The 9,510-nt window shown below is 40.1% G+C and overlaps 1 long non-coding RNA gene across 1 annotated transcript; it reads right to left on the bottom strand.

Moving 5' to 3' along the window:
* Nucleotides 1-204: 204 nt before the first annotated feature.
* On the bottom strand, nt 205-8,472 carry LOC137978694 (uncharacterized). Its single transcript, XR_011118213.1, has 3 exons — nt 8,199-8,472; nt 2,829-2,936; nt 205-450 (listed from the first exon to the last, which is right to left on the bottom strand). It is a non-coding gene; the product is annotated as an uncharacterized lncRNA (long non-coding RNA).
* Between the last annotated feature and the right edge of the window lie 1,038 nt (nt 8,473-9,510).

Below are 9,510 nucleotides of genomic sequence, written 5' to 3'. Positions count from 1 at the left end.
GCTTCTAAGCAGTCCATGCATTCTGGACATATGCCATATGTATAAAAGTAAACACTTTTCTGACGCTGATGGGGACAAACCTGATACCAGATTCTTACACTTAATTGAATAATGAACTCTTTTAGTGCATCTAATTACGTTCGTCACGGTTTTCTGCGTTATTTCTGTGCGCAATTGTGCAACTTGAACCACTTAATATACGCTCATTTCCTACTCCGTGTACGTGCACAAAGGAAAAGCCTGGCATCTTAGGTCATCTTTATGGACCACCTTACTCTCAAATCACGGTTTCATCAGGGTAAGATCCTTGAATTCGCAAAGGCACATGAGGCATCGACAAATTTCCAGAACTTCGTCGTTCGCTCATCCGCTTCGCGTCCGAAAACCCACGCTTCGCTCCCCACTGAACATTTTCTCCTGGGATTCTCGTGAGGTCGACTTGTGGCAAGTCTAGGCATAGGTCAGTATACAAGAAACGGATTCAATGGGATTTGAACCCGATGCTATGCTCATGCATGAAGCCACCCGGTTCACGGGGGCAGGTCAATTTGTGGGGGTGGAGGTCAGTTCGATTCGTATATGAGACAATTATACACACAAGTGCAAGGACTTCAAATTACACTTGCCAGGAATACGATAATGTTACAACACCTCATTATCCAATTTTCGCTCTATTAGCCACTTACAGGAGGTTAAAAACAAAGGAAAATTTCAAACTTTTAGCTCCACAAGTGGTCGCGGTCGCTTAAGAGAGGTGGTCTCTTATAAGAGGTTCCAAATATAGTGATTTGACTTAGAAACTGTTGGTATTTTGGAAAACTGGTCTCTTAAGAGAGGTGGTCGCTTACGAGAGGTGGTCGCAACCGGAGGTTCGACTGTATTTCAGCTGCGCTCCCTCGATTTGTCAATTTTGTCTTCAGTTGTGGTATGGACAGAAACGTTCGATGTTTCAAAGGCAACTTAAGCTAGAAAGTCGACTGTCGAATTTGTGTAAATGTTAAAAGATTTTCTAAATTAAGTTTGCTTGATTTCCCAACTAGTTATGGGAATTAGAAGGAAAAAATGGAGAAATTTAACGCGAAAACGTGAGGCTTTTTTTAGTTTGTGTTGATTTCCTGAGGCCTTATAGGCTTATAAGTACGCAAAGGCTGTAAAATTTGACAAACGCGAAAAATTCCTTTCCTTCATCAAGCTAGAACACCCACGTAGAAATCGGAACTGATTACTTTGAGCCGGCTCACCATCTGACATCATTACCCACGAACGTGAAAAAAAAACCCGCCTTCTTCTGAAAGAAATTTGACCGCTTCAAACCTCCTCGCTCTTTGATTAAGGTGGCATGTACCTCAAAAATTGTTATTTTTTCACAAGCTTTTCAACAAAATGCAACCTGCACACTTTGAATACAGACCACGAGACAAGTCTATCTAGTCCTCCGGGATTAAAATGAACATGGGATATAAAGTTCTATTGCGCTATAAAGTGGTTCAATTTAGGCATTTTGTCTCGCAATTTTAGACTAAAGACCCCAACACAAACGGCTTCAACCTTCGTTCGATTTTGTTGGACCGTGTTGAACGATGTTGGCTGCTGGGGTGGGCAAACAGTTCCAACACATTACCTAACCTCGATTCAATCGATTCAGCATGTTTCAACACGGTTGAAAGGGGGAGGGGGGAAGGGTAAACGTTTTCAACATCGCTGTTCAACAAAATCGAAAGGATGTTGAAGCAAATCTTGAAGCCGTCTGCCCGATCTTTGAGAGGCACAAGCCGTACGTTAAATTGCCTAATATTCTCCACGATATTTATCTTTGTTTTATTTTTCTGCGTGTGTGTATGTTACCGGATTTTCTACTTTCCGCAACTGTTCTTGCAGTTTTGAAACTTTATAAAGCAATAACCACTGAAATGTTCCGGCTTTTCTTTACTGAATTGAGCGTCATCTCAGAACAACGTGAGAAAATTCAGGTCGCGCCTAAACTGAAACGAGTTCCGAGAATGCCCAAAATGATATATCATTTCGTGGTTTGAATTGAAATCACCTTTTGGCGAGGTTCGAGTAGATTTCCCAGAAACTGGACACGAGATTAGTATTGTGATACGGCTGGCACATGAGCAAGGACGCCTTGTTTTGGAATTCGGAATACAAAGGCTGACACCTAAACGCATCTCTTTTCACATCTTAATTTTAAATAGCTTTCTAGCTATTGTGACCACTTTTCTGCGGGTCAAATTTCGCCGCATGTCCAGACAGAACAATGCACAAGAGAAAATAAACTCTTAATTAGTTCAAACGAACGGTATTGAAGCCCCAGAATGATTTCTATCCTTTGTCTCGTTCCATATGAAAAACTGTCACTCGTGAAACTCACGGCTTACATTTTTGCTCTCAGTTTATATGAAGCTTTTGGCTTGAATGGACTGAAAATGGACGCGCTGATTACGTGAAGTAGTACGTGACAATAACGCCAAATCTAGTATTGAATCAGAAATAATCAAGGATGTTAATGGAAAGTTCAACACTTTACCAAACCCATAGTGGGTCAGTTCACCGATATATATATTTTTTTTTTTTCATGTGAACCCTTATTCGATGTGAAAAGGCAATCAAAAAGATCTATTTTTCTCACGATTTTCTGCGCTGTTTGTATTGGTTGTACATGCATACTGAACTACTTAAAAATACGCTCATTTCCTATACCGTGTACGTGCACAAAGGAAAAAACTCTTTAAGAGTTATGAGCAAAACATAACATGAATATTTCTGATATATGGCCTAGCCTGGAATCATAAGTTATCATTATGACAAATAAGAGATCGACAAACTTCCAGAATTGTCTCACGTAAACTTTGCTAACTCATGCTCGGTATAGGCCGATATAGAACAAAACCATTTCATTAAGTTTCACGTCACGTTTACAAAGCATCAACCACCTAATGAAAAAATCACAAACGGTTAATTGGACAACGTGATTGGGAACTGGAGCTGAAAGGTTCTTGAATTTCTATTTTAGGTGAAAAAGACGTCAAGACCAATAGGGTCTCAATAGATATTCAAGTGTGATGGGTTTGCGGAATTAGACTACAATTTTGAGGGATGCTTGTTTAATGAGCAATTTTGGAAGCAACAATAATTATCACCTGGCAAGCTAAGTAAGGGGGTGTTAACATGATACGTGGGCGATTTTCGCACCGGCGCGAGTTCACTCCGGTTCCTTCTCTTAGCTCTGTATTTTTTTACATGATATTATCACCGCAAAAAGTCATGCTGGGACGACTCACACCGGGGCGATTTCACCCCGGTTGCTGCACCGGAGCGAAAAGGGAGCTTAAGCACGCGCGTTTTTGAGACGTGGACGGCAACCACAACTGAGCTGTTTTCCCTCTTAACCTGTTTTCACACAACCACATTTACATTGCTAAGTATCTTTTCTCCATTAGAGATGATAAGTATAAAAATCTGGGAGACCCCTCTGTCCTGGCAAGCGAAATTTTCTCTTCCGGTTGCCGTCCTTGTCTCAAAAACGCGCGTGCTTAAGCTCCCTAATATTTCGTTCCGGCGCGAAATCTCGCAACGGTATCATGTAAACGAGGAACGGGGGGGGGCTGGAACGGCTAGCACATGCGTACTTTTCCTGATAGACGCCATATTTGCAATTTGGAATCACTTTTGTATGTTATCGATATGTGGTGTCCCTTCAGCTGAACACGATACGAATTCACCTAGTCATCATGTATACGAAATCAAGAAGTCACCTCGGTGTGAAACTTGAGCCTCTGCGAGTTTTCTCGTGTAGACCCTTCTAACTCAATTCGAGATTGAATGAAATATATCAGTTGATATCTGCTTTCAACATTTAGGTTTTTGCCAAGCAAACACCAATCAAAGGTAATTTTTAAAGTACGTAAAATATTCAATTCACGTGCGTCTTGGATGGCGGATGGTCCTTTGAAACATTGCTGGTCTTTTTGTAAATAAGAAATCGAGATAATGCCCTTGAGCCACACCTAAGTAATCAGAGGAAGATATAAAATTGCAATCGTGAAATTCCTTCTTATTAAGCGCTAGTTATTCGGCTGACTTTTCAGTTTCATTGGAAATTTCGTTTTGAGGGAAGTACCTTGAGCTTGTCGTGAAGTTTAAAACTAGTTTTGTGACAAGAGACGTCGGAAATAAACACAATTGCAACACAAAACAGGAAAAAACACGGCACTTTGTTTTTGCTTGAATTATGTTCTCCTTATTGAAAAATAAAACACTTGATTTCACAATCCGGTGGATAAGTGACTACTTTTTCTTCTATTGTTCTTAAAGTCGACTGTCGAATTTGTGTAAATGTTAAAAGATTCTCTAAATTAAGTTTGCTTGATTTCCCAACTAGCTATGGGACTTAGAAGAAAAAAATGGAGAAATTTAACGCGAAAACGTGAGTTTTTTTTTTTAGTTTGTGTTGATTTCCTGAGGCCTTAGAGGCTTATAAGTACGCAAAGGCTGTAAAATTTGACAAACGCGAAAAATTCCTTTCCTTCATCAAGATAGCCGAACTGATTACTTTGAGCGAAAAAGCCGTTTTCAACATCGCTGTTCAACAACATCGAACGGATGTTGAAGCAAATGTTGAAACCATTTGCCCGAGGCTTGAGAGCACAAGCCGTACGTTAAATTGCCTAATATTCTCCACGATATTTATCTTTGTTTTATTTTTCTGCGTGTGTGTATGTTACCGGATTTTCTACTTTCCGCAACTGTTCTTGCAGTTTTGAATCTTTATAAAGCAATAACCACTGAATTGTTCCGGCTTTTCCTTAATTGAGCGTCATCTCAGAACAACGTGAGAAAATTCAGGTCGCGCCTAAACTGAAACGAGTTCCGAGAATGCCCAAAATGATATATCGCAGCATTGCTTCGCCTTCGTGGTTTGAATTGACATCAAGTAGATTTCCCTGAAACTGGACACGAGATTAGTTTTGTGATACGGCTGGCACATGAGCAAGGATGCCTTGACTTGGAATTCGGAATACAAAAGCTGACACCTAAATGCATCTCTTTTTATATCTTAATTAATTGCTTTCTAGCTATTGTGATCACTTTACTGCGGGTCAAATTTTGCCGCATGTCCAGACAGAACAATGCACAAGAGAAAATAAACTCTTAAGGACGGTGCCTACTAATTAAAGATATTTTTGCCCCGGTGTGTGATTAGGCCGGAAATGTAGATCTTAACAAGTGTTATTGAAATCCAAAAAGAAAATTGGGGGTAACCACGCATTTTTAAAACATAATTCATGAATAATATTTGTAAAAAGCTTTAAAATACAAAGCAATGTATGGCGTTCTTTCTCAAATTGAAGCTTAATTATCTCTCAAAAATGCATGGTTACCCCCAATTTTCTTTTTGGATACCAAAAATACTTACTAAGATCTACTTTCTCCGGATAGTTTTAAACCGCGCAAAAATATCCCTGTATTACTAAGCGTTACCGATAGGAAATCCGAGTATCTCGAGATGCGCAGAACGTATGTGCAATAACAATAGTAGGCACCGTCCTCAATTAGTTCAAACGAACAGTATTCAAGCCCCAGATCAGTGATTTCTATCCTTTGTCTCGTTCCATATGAAAAACTGTCACTCGTGAAACTCACGGCTTACATTTTTGCTCTCAGTTTATATGAAGCTTTTGGCTTGAATGGACTAAAAATGGATGCCGATTACGTGAAGTAGTACTTGACAATATAGCCACATCTAGTGTCAAGGGCACCCAACGTCAACTTTCGGAAAATATCTGTTCGGAAGACGATTTGAGATCTAGAATTTTCCGAAGATTTGTTGTAAAATTTCTTGCTTGCCTGCCTGTCCAAGGATTTTCGAACATCTAAAAAATGGTATAATTGCCCAATTTTGACGGATTTTTACCCTAAAACGGTCACGTAGAATTTTCGGGAGCACTTTTTCTGGCTGAAGTTTTCGAAAAGGTAACTTTTGATCCCTATAAATTTCGGATCACTAGACTTTCAGCTAGGAAATCCGAACAGATGAAAAATTTTTAGGGGATAAAAATATGCCTATATCTACCGTTTAAATACTAAAATACGTTTAACAATGCTATGTTTAAGTGGTTTTGAACTATATTCTCGTTGGGTGCCCCTGTAGTATTGAATCAGAAATAATCAAGGATGTTAATGGAAAGTTCAACACTTTACCAAACCCATAGTGGGATCACCGATATTTTTTTTTCATGTGAATCCTTATTCGATGTGAAAAGGCAATCAAAAAGATCTATTTTTCTCACGATTTTCTGCGCTGTTTGTGTGTGCTGTTGTACATGCATACGGAACTACTTAAAAATACGCTCATTTCCTATACCGTGTACGTGCACAAAGAAAAAAAACTCTTTAAGAGTTATGAGCAAAACATAAAATGAATATCACTGATATATGGCCTAGCCTGTTATCATGAGTCATCATTATGACAAATAAGACATCGACAAACTTCCAGAATTGTCTCTCGTAAACTTTGCTAACTCATGCTCGGTATAGGCCAATATAGAACAAAACCATTTCATAAAGTTTCACGTCATTGTTTACAAAGCATCAACCACCTAATAAAAAAATCACAAACGGTTAATTGGACAACGTGATTGGGAACTGGAGCTGAAAGGTTCTTGAATTTCTATTTTACGTGGAAAAGACGTAGAGACGTCAAGACCAACAGGGTTTCAATAGATATTCAAGTGTGATGGGTTTGCGGAATTAGACTACAATTTTGACGGACGCTTGTTTAATGAGCAATTTTGGAAGCAACAATAATTATCACCTGGCAAGCTAAGTAAGGGGGTGTTAACATGATACTGGGGCGACTTTTGCACCGGCGCGAGTTCACTTCGGTTCCTTATCTTAGCTCTGTATTTTTTTACATGATATTATCACCGCAAAAAGTCATGCTGGGACGACTCACACCGGGGCGATTTCACCCCGGTTGCTGCGTTTTTGAGACGTGGACGGCAACCAGAAGTGAGCTTTTTTCCCTTTTAACCTGTTTTCACACAACCACATATACATTGCTAAGTATCTTTTCTCCATTAGAGATGATAAGTATAAAAATCTGGGAGACCCCTCTGTCCTGGCACGCGAAATTTTCTCTTCCAGTTGCCGTCCCCCTCCCGACCCTCAAGCCGGCCCAGACCCAGCCGCGCGAATCCAAGATGGAGACCTCATTACGAATTCCGGTTTTTTCGACCATCCAACCGCCTGCGAGCAGGTTAAGTAATTTCATAGCATTTAAATGTGAATGCTACGTTATAATGCAAATACAATACACAAAGAATCTTAACCCTGAGATTTGAATTGGTTACGGCAACATTGAGTTAGTCGATTTGGTCTATTGTTTATTTTACCCGAAGACTTGGTATAAAAGAAGACACTTTTCTGACGCTGATGGGGACAAACCTGACAGTTCTTACACTTAATTGGGTAATGAACTCTTAGTGCATCTAATTAAGTTTGTGTTTTCTACGCTATTTCTGTGCGCAATTGTGTAACTTGAACGACTTAAATACGCTCATTTCCTCTTCCGTGTACATGCACAAAGGAACAAAGAGGGGGACATTGGGGGGTACCCAATACCGCAATACCCCAAGAACAATTGGCAAATACCGAAATGCCGTGTCGAAAATCGACGAAATACCGATACCGCATTTAGATCATTGAAGCATTGGCGCACTTTCGTCAGCAGTTTCCTCTATTTTCTCCTCACTACTACGTTATACCTTGAGGACCTTGAGGACTGTAAAATCGTAAATTACGTAAATTCGTGTCAAAAATATCTTCTTCTTTTTGTGAAATGTGAAAGGCCGATTTTATTTCCCGTGAATTGTGAAAGGACCAATTTATTTTCCGTTAATCCCCCTTTACGACCTTTACTGGCCACCGTCGTCAAAGTCAGCGCACTCAAAACCATTATGGACATTATAAACCATTTTCAGCTTGATATTGAGTTTTATACAGGAAGTCGCCCCAACAGCTATAAACTCCCATATATTTTACCTTGTGTGCCCGAAAACAAAAAGAACCTCCCACGCGCTCGGGTAGTACGAGTTTTCTAATTAAATGTGGGACCATTCTGAGACTTCTGAGATTAATCTGTCTAGGGTCGTCAAGCTATCGTACACGCTGCATAACAAATGAAACAAATTTACCAAATCCTCTCTCGTAACTTCACAAGGCGTTTTTCGCCTTTCGCAACAGCGCATCGAAAGTTATTCTTCTTCCGATACTGTTCGGCCCCCTTGCCTTCTTCATAAAAAAAAAAAGCCACACAGTCCATAATGACCTCATCATCTGGAGCAGCCTCAGCCATTCCGAGAAAAGACCAGAAAACGTGAGAAGACCTCGAATTACCGGTTTACAGATCGAACTGAGTCGGGTCAGGTAGCTCAACGGAAACGGAATTGTCATTGGAAGCAAAAACAATCACGTTGTAGATTATTGTGTAATCATTTATCATTATGACAAAACCTTAATCGACCTTTATATACTTTACAGATTTATAGCTTGCTTCTTTACCTTTATAGCTTACTGAACGTTAGTGTGTTTTGTTTTACATAGTGTATTGACCTGTATGAGGTCTATGAGACAGGAGAGGGCAAATGAACGGTACCGCGATATCGTGAAGGATCTTCTTCAGCCTTCTTTTAGGCAGGGGTCGCACTAACGCTTTTGGTGTTTACATTGGACATAAAATCTGTCATCGCGAGCCTGCGACAAGTGCGACCCTTTTGTCGCGACCAGACATAACTATGTCCGAAGGACCTAAAGATCAAAAAAGCCGATGTCCTGCCTCGAAGCAGGTCATATCTTGTCTAATGGCCTTAAAATAACATTTTTATGTTTTTCTTCGGCCGCAATGTCCATCAAATCTGAAATACCGGCAAAAATCGAATTTTCGCAATTCTTCAAAGGTAACACATGTGCCTAGCTAGCTACAGTGGAACCTCGATTTAACGAAGTCTCTGGGGACCGGCCAAATTTGTTCGCTAAATCAAGGGTTCGTTATATCGAAAACCTCGCTGTAAAAAGCTCTTTTCGCGCGTGAAATATTAAGAGTTGACAGTCCGGTATCAAATATCATTTATGTCCCAGACGTGCGACCTCCAAGACTCCCGTGGCGTAAATGTCGTGACATATTTGTGGGACAACATATGACGCGACATAAAAAAAATATGGCCACAGTGCGACCCCTGCCTTACCGAATACCGTCAGCCAAAAGGATGAAAAAACCGCATACCGCCGGGCTAGATGACTGAAAAAAAGCCCAATACCGCAATACCGGAAACCCCAATGTCCCCCTCAAAAAACTCTTTATGAGTTATGAGCAAAACATAAAATGAATATTACCGATATGTGGCTTAGCCTGGCATCTTAGTTCATGTTTATGGATCACCTTACTCTCGAATCACGGTTTCACTTTGCAAACTTCCAGAATTGTCTACATAAACTTTTCTAACTCAT

The sequence above is a fragment of the Montipora foliosa genome, chromosome 1 (assembly GCF_036669935.1).
Source record: "Montipora foliosa isolate CH-2021 chromosome 1, ASM3666993v2, whole genome shotgun sequence".
NCBI lineage: Eukaryota > Metazoa > Cnidaria > Anthozoa > Scleractinia > Acroporidae > Montipora > Montipora foliosa.
The sequence above is the reverse complement of the archived record's forward strand: the minus strand, read 5'-3'. Positions and strand labels throughout refer to the sequence as shown.